Source organism: Podarcis gaigeae, assembly GCF_964106915.1.
Source record: "Podarcis gaigeae genome assembly, chromosome: 1".
NCBI lineage: Eukaryota > Metazoa > Chordata > Lepidosauria > Squamata > Lacertidae > Podarcis > Podarcis gaigeae.
In genome coordinates this window covers 41,510,040-41,526,100 of record NC_139678.1, presented here as the reverse complement: position 1 = coordinate 41,526,100, position 16,061 = coordinate 41,510,040, and the positions used below count along the sequence as shown (strand labels likewise).

General features: G+C 41.7%; 1 long non-coding RNA gene across 1 annotated transcript; it reads left to right on the top strand.

The window, feature by feature from the left end:
* Positions 1–3,380: 3,380 nt before the first annotated feature.
* On the top strand, positions 3,381–10,674 carry LOC310846371. The gene is made up of 3 exons (XR_014565264.1): positions 3,381–3,526; positions 5,632–5,714; positions 10,544–10,674. It is a non-coding gene; the product is annotated as an uncharacterized lncRNA (long non-coding RNA).
* Positions 10,675–16,061: the final 5,387 nt, after the last annotated feature.

Sequence of the window (16,061 nt, the reverse complement as noted above, 5' to 3'; positions counted from 1 at the left end):
TAAGAAGAGTGGTGCCCATTCACAGTTTTCTTCTCTTGTGACCCTCCAGGTATTGTTGATCTACAGCCCCCATCATCTGTAACTATTGGCCATGCTGGCTGCAGCTGATGGGAGCTGGAGTCCAGCAACGACTGGAGGGCCACAAATTCCCCATCCCTGCCATGAAGACAGTGGAAGATAATAATATACACATATTTGCAATAGGCAACTCTTTAAAAGGTTCAAAGGGTTGGCTTGGAAGACTCAAAATTTCAGGAGTTAACTTGAGCTTTAAAAAGAGGCCTGAACTAGCTTCAACATGGTCCATGGCAGTAGATGTTTCCTTTGGAGATTTTTGACATGTCAGACCGTCAAATATAGCCCCAAAATTGCTTCACTTACAGAAGACCCAAAATGAAGTATTATGCTGATATTGATCTAAATTTGTGGAGGTTTGGACAGGAGAAAGTTAATGGGCCAGAGGGACTGCTTAAAGCTAGTCATGTCTGCTAGCCAGGAATGACTGTTACCTTCTGTTTATTTCACCAATAAGGTCAAGGGCAGTAAACAAAGACTGGGGAGACAACAAATACAGTCGATCTCAGCTGCCTTCAATTGCTTGGCCATCTAGGCTTAAAACTCTTCATGATCCAGGGGAGATTCTAAAAGCTTAACCGCTCAATGTGTCTTCAGCTACTAAACCTGAAACTGTTTCTCCCAGATCTCTCTTCTCAGTTTTCTCTTGCAGAACACAAGAAGAACAAATGTTCTGTGACTAATTATCAGGTATGGAATACTGCTAATGGAACCCAACAGATGGAATCCAAATGTTACCAAAGGACAGCGTGGGGCGTATCCTCCAATTTATGATCCTCATTTCCTTTAAAGCCACATACAGATGAACAAAAGGGCTAAACAGCTGAAAATGATGTAGCAAAATTTAATGAACACCTTACATCCATATATCATACATCATGCATATATAATTATTTTACTCTCAAAAGATAAGATGTTATTCAGTGTCTTTAGATTAGGTCATATCTAGAAGGGAGGGGCCCTATCCTTTTGCCTTCTCTCAGCAAGCTCCTTTGATGGTTTGCTCATTGCATTTGCCCCATAACCCAGAGTTTACTAGAGGAAAAGCTTAATTTGCTTTTAACACTTAGATCCAGAGATTAGAGCAGTCTAGCACTCAGCTAAACACTGCAAGCCTTGATTAAATTCTAACGCTTACTGAATCCAGGAATTTAGAAGAATCTGGCGCACACAAACTTATAACAATATTTATTTGCCAAGGCAATTGCTTGACTCCTGCCTTTCCCATTCACTGTATGGACCCCTTCAAATATTACCTTGTGTGGGAGCAAAGCATATAGAAAGGTGCTAAGGGGCTGCAACTCTGGCCCTGCCCTGATGACATCTGGCTCATCTGGCTCCTGCCCCTACTGTCCAAGCATTAAGTGGGTGCCTGAAATATACAGCTGGAATTCAGTGATGCACGATTGCAAACGTTCTGACAGAGAAACCATATCACCTTGCCAGTCAGAAGACTTTCCCCCTCTCTTTCTCCTCCTCCCCACTGCTCTGGGGGTTCTCTTGACCTCTCCAAAACCAATTTCAGGGGCGCGGCACATGGAGGAATGCCCCATTCTGCATATCATATTGTTGCATTTCACCAATATTGAAATATTGTTACATTTCACATATTGCCAGATTTGTTTAAAATTGTGTGTCACTAGGCAAAATGCCAACACAATGCATCTGTGCAATGAACAGATTATACATTTTCCCCCCTGCTACGTCAGTTTATTCTGCAGTACTGAATAAAGTTACATCAGCACCCTGCAGCAACCATTTACCTAAATGATCCCACAAAGAACATTACGACCCAAGGTGAAATTGAAAAAATAATACTTGGGAGTCTGCGGCAGACACATTGACAACATAAATGACCACTATAAAAAATAATAATCATACTCTTCAATCTCAGTATTTCATGCCACCGATTAATCTGTAATCCCTGTTACGCAACCTCTTTTATTGGGCTTTCAAAGCCACAGCACGCCGGCTCAACAATGTAAAAGCCACATGGAAAAGTTCTGTTTTGGTTGTATTACTAATGTCAAACTCATACTTTTCCAAGAACAATGCAGCCAAGAAGAAAACAGAAAGCAATTGGAATGCACCACAGTGAGACTTGCCAAACCAAAGCATTCAGAGTACCAAGGGCCTGGAACTGCATCTCATTTTTTTTCTATGGGAGAGATATTTTTTAAATATAAAAATAAAGAAACAAAACACCTCATATCAATGATCTCAGAACGTTATGAAAAGTGTAATATCTACCTAATGGGATCAGACTAGAATAATCTTTCCCATTATTTTTAAGAGCTTGGAAGAAAAGTGTGATGAGGGTTATGTCAGTGACAGAAACCAAAGTTGGCTATTTGAATGGAGGTCATATTTTGTGTGGACAGCTGAAGAGTAATCCATCATTCTCTCCTTAGCCTGCCAGTCATTTGAGCCGCGTTCCCCAGAGGCCTCCAGAATAAGCATCTAGAAGAGGACCGATGTCAAGGCATTTTTAATAGCTTTTTCAAACTTGCATGTTCAATATGCAAATGCAACAAGGCAGTGGGGAAACAACATTAGGGTGTCCACATGCGAGAACCCTATGCAAGTATGTTGGAGTGTTAAGCTGAAATAATATGTTGCTGGACTTCCACTGGCAATGAGGCAGATACTGCAGGGAGCCTTGCATAATTGTTTGTTTCCAGCATAAATCTAAGGGGGAGAAAAATCTCTAAAAATGGAAAATGAGACAATCTGCAGTCAGCTAAACAAGATTCTTTTTTAAGTAATTAGTTCTTAGAGCAAGTGTTTGAAAGTGGCCATTTTGTTCATGTAAAAACTTTCATTTTTACTATTACTCTTGGGATAAGATGAAATTGAGTATTATTTTATTTTTTTTTACTGAATAGGACTCCCACTCCCCAAAGAAGCTAGAGTCATGAGTCATCCAGCATAATGGATTTATTCCAAAACTGCCATGTGGCCAAGTAGCTCAGTATAGCCTTTTTATACTCGAAGACACTGGCTTTCAGAAGAAATTTGGACACAATACAAAAAAAACATACAGCATTGAAGCACTTAAATAAAATATTGTGCCCTTTTTCTCCGCTGCAAGGTCAGGTGAGGCATGTGACACAGAGTGGCGGATGAGGCTCCCATGGTCTTGTCTGCCTGCCACTGCCGCCAACACCATGGCTGTCAGCCAACCGCCACTCCGTCACCTGTTGCCTCCACTGCTTGTGTGCTTACTATGGAACACCACTGCTGCTCCTGCTGCTGCTGCTACTGCTGCTGCTGCTACTGCTACTGCTACTGCTGCAGCGATGCAGTCAGCAGTAGTCCTAAAGACGTCTCCAGGTCCAATACTCCTCACTTTAAGGTAGGAGCCCTTCCTCAAAGGGAAACGTTGTGGTCAAGGTGGAAACAGAGAATGCCTGCATCACTGCCAAAGCATCACCACCTGCAGCAAAGACAGGTTAGCAGTCTTTGATTCAATTAAAAACTCTGCATTATCAATTTACGCTGCACGTCCGGGGCATGCCGACATCACCGTGGCATGAACATGTGCGCGGTTGGGGTCGGCACGCCCCATGGCATGCATGCGCTGCCGCATAGAACTTTGTTGGGCCCAGCCCCTTCATTGAAAATTTGGGGGTCCCTGGGCCCCCAGATCCCCGCATAGATGGAGCCTATGACACAGCAGGGATGCACAGCCGGAAGGAGGATGACTGAGGGAGAGGCAGCAGGGAATGGAAAAGGTGGGGGAAAGTGGTGGTGGAAGCAGCGCCAGATTTAGAGCAGTGCAGGAAGTTTCCCTGCATAAGGTGCAGATCCAAGGGCATGCAAAATAACCACCACCACCTATATTTATACACGTACCTACTCAAAGTTAAGGAGTGCCAAGTTTTGTCCTCACTCAGTGCACCATATAACTAAAGTCTGCCTCAGCAGCAAGGACTGGGTGAGGAGGGGAAAGCGGGGGAGGGGCAGTGACCACAACCCACCTGAGGTAGCATACACTGTCATGCTAGCTCTAGCAAGGTCAGTGACAAATCTGGTTTTTGTTTAGCGCATACAGATACAGTGGTGCCTCAGGTTACAGATGCTTCAGGTTACAGACACTTTGGGTTACAGACTCAGCTAACCCAGAAATAGTACCTCTGGTTAAGAACTTTGCTTCAGGAACAGAAATTGTGCGGCAGCGGCAGCAGGAGGCCCCCATTAGCGAAAGTGGTACCTCAGGTTAAGAACAGTTTCAGGTTAAAAACGGACCTCCAGAACAAATTAAGTCCTTAACCCGAGGTACCACATTCAAGCTGCAATCCCAAAGACACAGAACATAGAACATAGAGGAGCTTACTTCTGTGTAAATCTGCAAATGATTGCATTGCAAGGCAGGTAACAAATGCAGAAATGCTAGAAGCCCCCACCCCACCCCATCCTCTTACTAGCATTAAACTGGCCACCAACAACCCACACAAAACAGCCTGAATCTGTTTTGAAACACTCAACCAGGGGTCAGCAAACTTTTTCAGCAGGGGGCTGGTCCACTGTCCCTCAGACCTTGGGGGAGGGACTACATTGGGGGGGTGAACGAATTCCTATGCCCCACAAATAACCCAGAGATGCATTTTAAATAAAAGAACACATTCTACTCATGTAAAAACACGCTGTGGGCCGGACCATCCGCGGACTGGATTTAGAAGGCAATTGGGCCACTGGGCCTTAGTTTGCCTACCCATGCACTCAACCCTCAAGTTATTTGTGCTTTCAGAAGCCTCTAGAGTGCCCAGCCTTGCCAAAGCTTTTGAAACTTCCCTTGTAGGCTTGCCTATTGCCAAACAAAGAGCATATGGCAAGGGTGTATCCAAGTATGAAGCTCAAAGCAGCTCTTGCTTCAATGCAAGTGTGAAGTTTTACCATTTTCCAGAGTATTCCTTTGCATTTTACAAATGCCTTTCCTCTGCTTTCTTTCTCTTTTGCGTGATTAAGGATCAGAGGTTCATAGGAAATAGCCTGAAAGAGGCTTATTTACCTAGCTGTTCACAGAGGCCATGATAAGATATGAGATAGGTCACAGGGGAAGAACTACTTTTTCTGTTTGCTGCGTCCAAACCTTTCAGGTTGGTTAAAACTCAAACAATCCACATGAAACAGAGCTGATAGAAATAAATAGATTTTTTTCACGGACCTAGAAACATCATTTTCTTATTTCATTCAACACATATTTTCCCCATTATCATAGCTGTCAACTTTTCCCTTTTTTAAAGGAAAATTCCCTTATTCCGAATAGGATTCCTCGCAAGAAAAGGGAAAAGTTGACAGCTATGCATTATGCTATCCACACCAGCAAAGCATTTTTAATACAGCTTTCATACTGCCCCCCCAAAACAAAACATTGCTAAAATCTAATGTTACTTTTAGAAGGCTTGAGCATACCTTAAAAACAAAGAAAATAATCCACCAGTCCTTGATGGTGCATCAATTAATTATTATTTTGAAAATTGGATTATTTTTTATTGTTATTTGTCTTATAGTATTGCATGCTCTGTAAAATTCTGGCTGAACCTTGTTTGGTAGCTTTTGTTTAAGGTAGGCCTGAGGTATGGAAAATCCAAGTTCAGATGTTCTTGGCAATCGTTGCAGCAGTCAACTTCTTTGGGGTATGTATTTGTTCTCTGATAAATAAAACTAATTATTTCAGTATGTTTTATGAAGGTGCACAGTGTGCTCCTTTGAGTGTCCACTCTCAAGGATATATTGTACTTGGATTTCCCCCCATTTTTGCTGCAATACCAGTTTAAGGAAAATACAGGAGAGAGAGAAAACAAAGTTCTTTCATTCAGGTAACCAATGGGCAGTTGGCTTAATACGCAGCAATAATATAGCTGCTTAATTTTTGGCAGCCATCCTACTCTCAGCATGAACTTATATACTCGGTGGTTCTAATGGTGCATTGCTTCATGACCACTGGCAACATTTGGCTTTCAGTTCTCCCAAGGAAAGAACAGGTCAAACTGTACAAATTCTTCAAAACTTAGTTTTGCGGTGTGGTAATACCAGTTTGCATGATTTGTGTGTTGCAGCATTAAGAAGGACAGTAGTTGGTAAAGTACTGATTTAAAATTTTTATTTATTTATTTATTTATTTATTTATTTATTTATTTATTTATTTCCCTACTATCTGGTTGAGTTTCCCCAGACAAAATATGGTATGTAGATGAGCTCTGACTGTGTGCCCTACCCCCCAATAAATGGCACTGCATTTGAGATGCTTTGAGAAGATGACCTAAAAGTTCTCAGTGGTATTTGACCCATAATAGCTCATGCATTCATGCAATTTTACTTCATAGATGATAGATAGATAGATTAGATAGATAGATAGATAACAGATAGATAGATGATGATAGATAGATAGATAGATAGATAGATAGATAGATAGATAGATGATAGATAGATAGATAGATAGATAGATAGATAGATGATAGATAGATAGATGATAGATAGATAGATAGATAGATAGATAGATAGATAGATAGATAGATAGATGATAGATAGATAGATGATAGAGATAGATGATGATAGATATAGATAGATAGATAGATAGATAGATAGATAGATAGATAGATAGATAGATAGATAGATGATAGATAGATAGATGATAGATAGATAGATAGATGATAGATAGATAGATAGATGATAGATAGATAGATAGATGATAGATAGATGATAGATAGATGATGATAGATAGATAGATAGATAGATTAGATAGATAGATGATAGATGATAGATGATAGATAGATAGATAGATAGATAGATAGATAGATAGATGATAGATAGATAGATGATAGATAGATATAGATAGATAGATAGATAGATAGATAGATAGATAGATAGATAGATAGATAGATGATAGATTCCTATAACATCATTTACAAAAAGAAAACAACAATCATACCATATGAGCAAAATGGAAAATAGAGCAAAAAGGAGCATCTGGGTAAAATCTGTCTGCCAATTATTTTAGCTAACATCCTATAGGACAGTTGCAGGTAGGTAGCCGTGTTGGTCTGCCGTGGTCAAAACAAACAAACAAAATTCCTTCCAGTAGCACCTTAGAGACCAACTAAGTTTGTTATTGGTATGAGCTTTCGTGTGTATGCACACTTCTTCAGATCTGAATAACAAACTTAGTTGGTCTCTAACGTGCTACTGGAAGGATTTTTTTATCCTATAGGACACTTATCATCATCATATACCACATAACAAATGTCATTAAAATACCTGGTATCTCCCAAGTTGTTGGTTTTTTAAAGGAAAGAGGGAGCAATTTTTCTTTCTACAATATTCAATAAGTGGATTCTAACTTGCTGTAAAATTACCTTGTCATTGCCTTTTTTCCCTTTTGTCACAACAATTGCTTACCAGAATTTCCCATCCATTTACTTACTTTTGGTTTGGTTTAGAAATACCACTTCCCAGCATATAATAGCGGCCTGCTATTATCGTGTTCATGAGACTAATTCTTATGTTCTCTCCTTACTAAACTTTGCAATTCATTATTTGATGCAGAGGTCATTAAGTGCCCCTTACACACGGGTTCTCAATTTGGTTTTCAACATTTTTAATACATGTGAACGACATCTGGAACATTGTGTCCTAGGTTATGTTCAGACTGCCCCTATTTTGCAGAAGGGATTCAATCGCATATCAGAAAATTCGGGTTTGCCCAATTAAAGAGAACTGAAACACTCGTTGTACAATATAATAAGGGAGGTGACGGGAAAATGCACTAGTATAACAAATGTACAACCCTAACACAAACCAATCATGATGAATGCTCTGTAAAACAGTGGGTTGTATAATTTCTGTGCAAACTCTTTGCAAAGAAATCAGGATGAATGCTCAATAAGTACATCATTTGGAGGTGACACACTGTGTCTTCAGTCACACACTGTTTGGAATAAGGTGAAGTTCTATCATTGTGGGTGTTCAAGAATTCAAATTGGTATTGACGTCTGTAATTGGGGAGACAGAGAGATGGAAGAATTTCAGCTAAAAGCGTTGGCTTCAAATGAGTAAACCAACCAAAGGATTTGGAAATCAGTGAGCTGTGCACACAAAGTAACTGCCTTGAAAACAGTTGCATATTTATATCGTTTTCTGGAAATGTGACAGCTGATGGCAAAAATGCCAGCATTATTATTGTCTGTAGTCTCATATGATGAAATGAGACCCTAACAAAGAGACACCCTTTTCTAACCACCATGGGGATATATTTATTTGCAGCTGGAATGATAATTATATATGTGGTTGATATACACTGAAATTTGGTTCCTCCTTTAACCTTAAAAAAGGGCAATCCTTACCACCAAATCTGTTATTACCAGTTCTGTTTTCTTTTTCTTGTAACGCATAGCTGACTGCCAGCTTGCCAACGCAGCAAAGTTACAACAGGCACCTGTTTTACAGAGAATAACATAAGACTTGCAGAATAAGGACAAGGGCACCATCCTGTTGCCCATGGAGGCCAGTTGGGTGCATACAGGAGGACCACATGTGGGGCATGAACACAGGAACCCCATTAGTTGTTTGTCCCCCCCCCCTTAATTGGCATTCAGAAATACATTGCTTCTGAGCATGGAGCTTTCACGTACCTATTGTAGCTGATGGCAATTGACAGATGGAGCTATCCTCCATGAATTTTGCCTGATCTTCCTTTAATACCAACTAAACCAAGAGTCATCAGCACATCTTGTTGCAGCACAGTCCAGAAGTTAATTATACATTGTGTAAAATAATGAGTTGCAAGTGTGAGCGAACAATCACAGATCGAATGGCCCACTAAAAGTAATGATAGTCCAGTGGTACCTCGGGTTACATACGCTTCAGGTTACATACGCTTCAAGTTACAGACTCTGCTAACCCAGAAATAGTTCTTCAGGTTAAGAACTTTGCTTCAGGATGAGAACAGAAATCGTGTTCTGGCGGCGCGGCAGCAGCAGGAGGCCCCATTAGCTAAAGTGGTGCTTCAGGTTAAGAACAGTTTCAGGTTAAGTACGGACCTCCAGAACGAATTAAGGTACTTAACCTGAGGTACCACTGTATCCAATTCTCCTTATGGGGATGAGGGAAGTGAACTCTGGTTGAAGGCCTAATAGATGTTATTTAGTGCCTCACAATGATGCAGACTTTAACAACAACAACAATTATTATTATTACTACAGTCATACCTCGGGTTATAGCCACTTCAGGTTGTGTTTTTTCGGGTTGTGTTCACTAGGAAAGGTTTCTATTCTTGTTTGTCCCCCCCCCCCTAATTGGCATTCAGAAATACATTGCTTCTGAGCATGGAGCTTTCACGTACCTATTGTAGCTGATGGCAATTGACAGATGGAGCTATCCTCCATGAATTTTGCCTGATCTTCCTTTAATACCAACTAAACCAAGAGTCATCAGCACATCTTGTTGCAGCACAGTCCAGAAGTTAATTATACATTGTGTAAAGTAATGAGTTGCAAGTGTGAGCGAACAATCACAGATCGAATGGCCCACTAAAAGTAATGATAGTACAGTGGTACCTCGGGTTACATACGCTTCAGGTTACATACGCTTCAGGTTACAGACTCTGCTAACCCAGAAATAGTTCTTCAGGTTAAGAACTTTGCTTCAGGATGAGAACAGAAATCGTGTTCTGGCGGCGCGGCAGCAGCAGGAGGCCCCATTAGCTAAAGTGGTGCTTCAGGTTAAGAACAGTTTCAGGTTAAGTACGGACCTCCAGAACGAATTAAGGTACTTAACGTGAGGTACCACTGTATCCAATTCTCCTTATGGGGATGAGGGAAGTGAACTCTGGTTGAAGGCCTAATAGATGTTATTTAGTGCCTCACAATGATGCAGACTTTTACAACAACAACAATTATTATTATTACTACAGTCATACCTCGGGTTCTAGCCGCTTCAGGTTGTGTTTTTTCAGGTTATAGCCGCTTCAGGTTGTGTTTTTTCGGGTTGTGTTCACTAGGAAAGGTTTCTATTCTTTAAGAATTCAACATCCTTATGGTTGTAATGCTCTTAACATGGACGTTCCCACCTCCCACCAGATGAAGGCAGGGGAAAAACACCAAAGCTTCTTTACCTCCCATTAGTGCTGCAACCAGTCTCCATCAAGAGGCATTACTTTCATAATTTAGTGTTTGAAATGGCCCTAAAAAGCAGCATGTAGAGCAAAGAAAGAACCAGCAATAAAATACAGAATCTTCCACCTTGTGAATAGTTACCTTGATCTGGACTGGCCCCAAACAAAACAAGATGAAGCAAATTAGACAACTAGAAGTATTCTCAGATACTCCTTTCACATGTTCCTCCATGCAAGACTAGTACAAGAAGTTCTTCTACCAAGCCACCACGTGAGTGTCTGGTGTGGCAGACAGTCAACAGCTCATATGCAGAAGTTAGGTCTGATTACCACTATTCTTTACAATTTTTTAAGGAAACTGCTTTCAGCAATGCTGAATTTGCTACAAAGACAGCCGCAGAGGAAACCTAACCGAATCTCTCCGTGCAGCAACTTGAGATGATCACAGGGTACTGATCGGCCTTTGAGAAATAAGGAAAACCACACAGAACATTGAGCCAAATCAAAATCAAAATTAGAAGGAAGAACCTGCACGTGTGTAATCCATTGCATTTTTAGACTGCCTCCGATGGAAAACTTCCCCCAGCCTAAGGGCACAGATAAACAAGTCTATGTCAGGAACATCCAGGAGCAGTAGGACAGAATGCTGTAGGATGGGTGCTAGAGGGTAAGCGTAGTCTCCAGAGTGTCACTGATTTGTATCTGAAGCTCAAGCAATTGAAATATAAATGCCAACCATCCACTCTTTGCTCCTTTGACAGTTAAGTATGTGGTACTGAACTACAGCAGATAAATAAAAATAATAATAAGTACAGAATCTTTCATTTTGTATTGCCCTGTAAAATCAATATGCAGCCTCAGTCAGCTTGATAGCTTCCCCAGGTTGACAGTTCAGAGAATCAAAGCCACTGGAATTAAAGCAGATGAAATACTCATAACTAACATCATTAAGTAAATATGACTCCATCAACACACCAGGGAAATGGAGCGGCTAAAAACTGAACTGCTGCTTCCAATCTGTTTCTCAACCATTTAAACAGATTGAAATGCGCTGCAGCTGTGTTTCTCCTGCGAGACGCTACAATAATTTCTGCTACCATGAGTCACACAATCGTACTTCGTGACTATGTGACTATCTTATGTGCCTCAAGCCTTTGGAGGAAATTGCCAAAGCTAATCAAACAATGAAATGAAAAAGTTGTATCTTTCCAATTTCAAGCAAGGATACCAAGCATCAATCATATTTAATAGATCCACATTCTGCTGAGTGCCAGTTGGTACAGAAGTGAGAAGAATCAAAGCTACTGTAATAAATTGACAATGACACTTGAGCAGACCTTTTTGGAACTAAATGAAATCTGCTGACTGCTCAACCACTGTGGTTGTACTTGTATTTGTTGTTTATTAATACCAAAATCTATCTGAATGGAGCAAAAGACTTAATACCCCATGCACAAATATAGGAGGCTACATTTGTATTTATTATCTCAGGCCAATTTTGCATCAGACTAATATCCTCAGCATAAGTCAGAGTAGGAAGCGGCTGAGGATTTCAGGAGATTATTGTGGAATGAGCCAAGATGATGTTCTGTTAATACTTTGAGTATCCATGCTCTCTTTTTTTTATATTCAAAGTATGATGGTCCAGTCCATTGGGTGTGTATCTGCCAACCTACAATCAAAATCAGACATCACAAGGAGGTCATTTTGGGTGGATCAATGAGATTGTTCTTGAGTTGTTGCAAGAATTTAATTGGCGAGGAGGAGAACTACATACACCACACTGAACTCATTGGATATAAATGTAAAAATGTTTTAGAGATTACTAATTTGATCTTCAACAAAAGAACAGGTGGACAAACTCTGGAAGCTTACCTTGATAGCTAAAACAACTCACTATGAAAGGAAAGAGACCGTGACAAGTCATAATTTCATATGAACTGGAAAATGGAATATTGTAAAAATGATTTGCAGTGGTACTTCTAGTTACGAACTTCATTCGTTCCGGAGGTCCGTTCTTAACCTGAAACTGTTCTTAACTAGAGGTATGCTTTTGCTAATGGGGCCTCCCGCTGCTGCTGCTGCTGCTGCTGCCGCTGCACCACCGGCACACAATTTCCGTTCTCGTCCTGGGGCAAAGTTCTCAACTTGAGGTAACTCTTCCAGGTTAGCGGAGTTTGTAACCTGTAGCGTTTGTAACCTGAGGCATTTGTAACTCGAGGTACCACTGTACTATATCTAAATGTACAATCTTGCTTTGCAAGGTTTTGAAAAGTTGCTTTTATGGGTGTAAACTTTACTGCTGGACACAGCACTGTAATAAATGCTTCTTTATTAGGCCCCTGTGGAAGTGGCAATGTCACTTTCAAATATCAAGGCGGAGGGGCGTCAGCAGCCACATGTAAGCATTGCTCAGCCTCTAGTCCTAGCTGAAACCTCAGCATCACATGATTCCCACTGTGTAAGAGGGATAACTCCAATACGCAGAGGATGGCAAGAGGGACACACTGGAGATGCACAACCACCACCACCCCTCACATGACTGAGCTGAATACCTGGATGGGCTTCTGAGCACTGAAAATACTGAAGCTTCCCCAGAGAAGGTCAGAGGATGCTGGAGGAGATTCAAGGCAGAGAGATTGGGGCTCTGGCTGCCTTTCTCTATGTTTGGTGAGGTGGAGCCACAGCCTTGAATCTGTCTGGCACAGATTCACTTCCTCAAATAGCCAAGCTAGCTCCCTGGTGAGATGATGACGCTCTAAGTATGTATGGGCCATTCTGGTAAGAAAAGAAGTGGCTCTGTGCCAGACAGATTCCAAGGCGGTGGCTATGGAAGAAGCAGGACTCTCTTGAGATGCTAATGCTGTGAACCCCTCCATCGCAGGCTCAGGTTGTATATATGTGCAAATAAACCATGTATCATAAAGACCCCACAGTCTATGTTGTCCTTTATTCCAAAGGAAACATGAAACCTGGGTAAGCGCCTGAACTCCTGGAATCTCACACTCCTCATGGGTTGGGATGGTGTGCAAGAAAATTATCTTTCCTTTAGGAGCTAAATGTCTGTAATCTACAGAAATGCTTGTAGTGAGAGGAACTAAAGTGTCACAAAACAGAGTCATTATGTACTGTCTGGCTGTAATTTTTGGATTGTTCTTCCTGTGAACGTACATTACTGTCTCTATTTTTTTATATTGTCCCTTGAGATTCAGAGATGGGAGATATAAGAACAATTAGCACGTCGTTATCTTCTTGGCAAGCTTTCACGATGACAGTCTGAGAAAATTGCAGCACTCGGCTCCTTTTCCCTCCTTCTACTATTTGATGCAAATGGCAGGCTGCCAAGTGTTCCTGCATGTGAGCAATGCAGCCATTTTGTGATAACACCACACACACATTTGATCCGCTTCCTTTCTTACTCAAACTTGGCATTTTTTAATTTAAGAGTGTTACGTAACAAAATAACAAAAAAAAAAATTCAGGGGGAAGATGCGACTAGCCACCACTGGCCTCTAACAATCAAGTGAGTCACCAAACACCTCTTAAAACACTGGATTTTTATGGAGGTTGGCCAATCCTTACCCACAGTAAAATATTTGAAGCATACTAATTGTGCTGTGCTATTCCTTTGGAATGGTTGGCACAGTGACTCTATTTCCAGCTGACAATTGAACACTGACAGTCTCCACAGTGGGCAGTGAGATCAACCTCTGAGTATCCAGCTGCCTCTGGTAGAGAAAATGTGGTAGCCAGGGAGGTCCATAGTCTGGGTGTGGTGCTGCTAAAATAAGAAGGTGCCAAGGGGTGATTTGAGGATATTAGAACAACAAGGCAATTTTTTTTGTTAATACAGCACAGAGAAAACAATGTTTCAGTGAGCTAATAGTAGAGGTTATGCTCCCAAGGTACAGATTTCCTTTTGATCAAAGCAGTTCCATTGTGCCATATCCCACAGCTGCCCTGAGATCCTTAGCCAGCTCAAATTACAGCCAAGGATATACAGTGGTACCTCAGGTTAAGTACTTAATTCGTTCCGGAGGTCCGTTCTTAACCTGAAACTGTTCTTAACCTGAGGTACCACTTTAGCTAATGGGGCCTCCTGCTGCCACCACACCACCAGAGCATGATTTCTCTTTTCATCCTGAAGCAAAGTTCTTAACCTGAGGTACTATTTCTAGGTTAGCGGAGTCTGTAACCTGAAGCATATGTAACCTGAAGTGTATGTAACCCGAGGTACCACTGTACCCTGACCTAGGAGCATGAGCTGTTATCAAGGATCCAAAATTTGTATCTGGTTTTGCCAGTCAGCCATAATTTGTAATTACCTCTTCTCTCTCTCTCTCTCAAGTTTTCTGGCATACGCATAGGACTCAAGAGAAGAGGGAGGAAAAGATCTGCCTCCCACCAGGACTTTTGGGTGGTTGGAAGGAGAGAAAACTTTCCACCACCATTGAGTGCCTTCAAAGCATGGGATGGAGTACCAGTACAATGTTTACTCACTGGGCTTTGAAGGAAGGTTCTCCTGCTGCTTCCAAGTGCCTGTAAATCCCAACATGGAGAAGGATGCAGAAGGGTTGTGTGTGTTCTTCTCCCACAAGCCAAGGGAACCCTTGGTTCTTCTGGTCACAAGCCAAGGGAACCCTTCTTCTTACAACAGGTTGAGAACTTGGGTGAAGGAAGGGGCCCCTCGTGTCATGCTGGGGTTGTGTAGGCTGCTTCTAAGAAGCAAGTCACAGGTTTCAAACTCTTCCACACCTGTGGAGCTCTATTAGTGACTTGAGTAAGAGAGACAGCACACCTAATATTTGCATGAGGATGCTATCAGAAATGGCCTTCCTCTTTCCATTGGTGAAACCCCAGCCATCGTAACTGCAAGTATTTGCAAAGTCTCCATGCCTCATTCCCTGTGGCTGCTGATATTGGACAGCAGGAACATGGAGCCTCACAACACAATTGGAAGAAGTCATATAAGCACTTGTAAAAAATTATGGCTAGGATGGGAATGCTTATTGGGGAAGCCAATTTTCCACAGCAACCTTGTGCTGTGACAGGGATGGGAAACCACAGGAAACTGTGACAAAGTCTCTTGCTTGCCTGGATGGCAAACGGAGAGGTCTGCACATATAAACCTCTCACCTTTGTGTGGCAATAATATAACCTACTATACAAATGAGAAGCTACATCCCGTGTTCCAAATACTGTTGCCTCTGGTCCTTCCCACTTTTGCCTGTGTCCCCACTAATCACTGGCATGTAGCCCTCAGAAAGTTCCCTATGAAGGAATGTGGCCTTTGGACTGAGAGAAGTTGCCCAGACTCAGTGCTATTTTTTCTAGAAAAAGAGGTGCCATAACTCACCCTGAATGCTTCCTTTGTTCTCTTTAGAATGGCAATACACCCATCTGAGAGGTGTCGGAACCCACCTGAGAGGTGCTGGAATTGAGTTCCAATGATTTCCAGCTGAAAAAAACGCCCTGCCCAGACCTGTGCTATGTGATCTGCCCCATACTCAGGAGGCACTAATTGGTAAGGATAAGTACAGAACCTCATCTTTGATCTCTGGCCAGATTTTTTCACCAAATCTGTTCTTTTCTTAAAGATCCTAATTACTTACTGTATTTTTTGCCCTATTTTTCCCCTCCAAAAATGAAGGGGAAATGTGTGTGTGTGTCCTATGGGGCAAATGCTCCCACCGGGCTCCCAAGGCTTGCGGATAGCAGCCTGTTCTGGGGGCTGGGGTCAGGGGAAGCTTGGGCTTCCCCCAGCCCCGCGCCTGGGGGGAAATAATTTTTTTTTTCTTTATTTCCCCCCCCCAAAAAAAAAACTAGGTGCGCCCTATGGGGCGAAAAATACGCTATATATAGTTACAAGTGG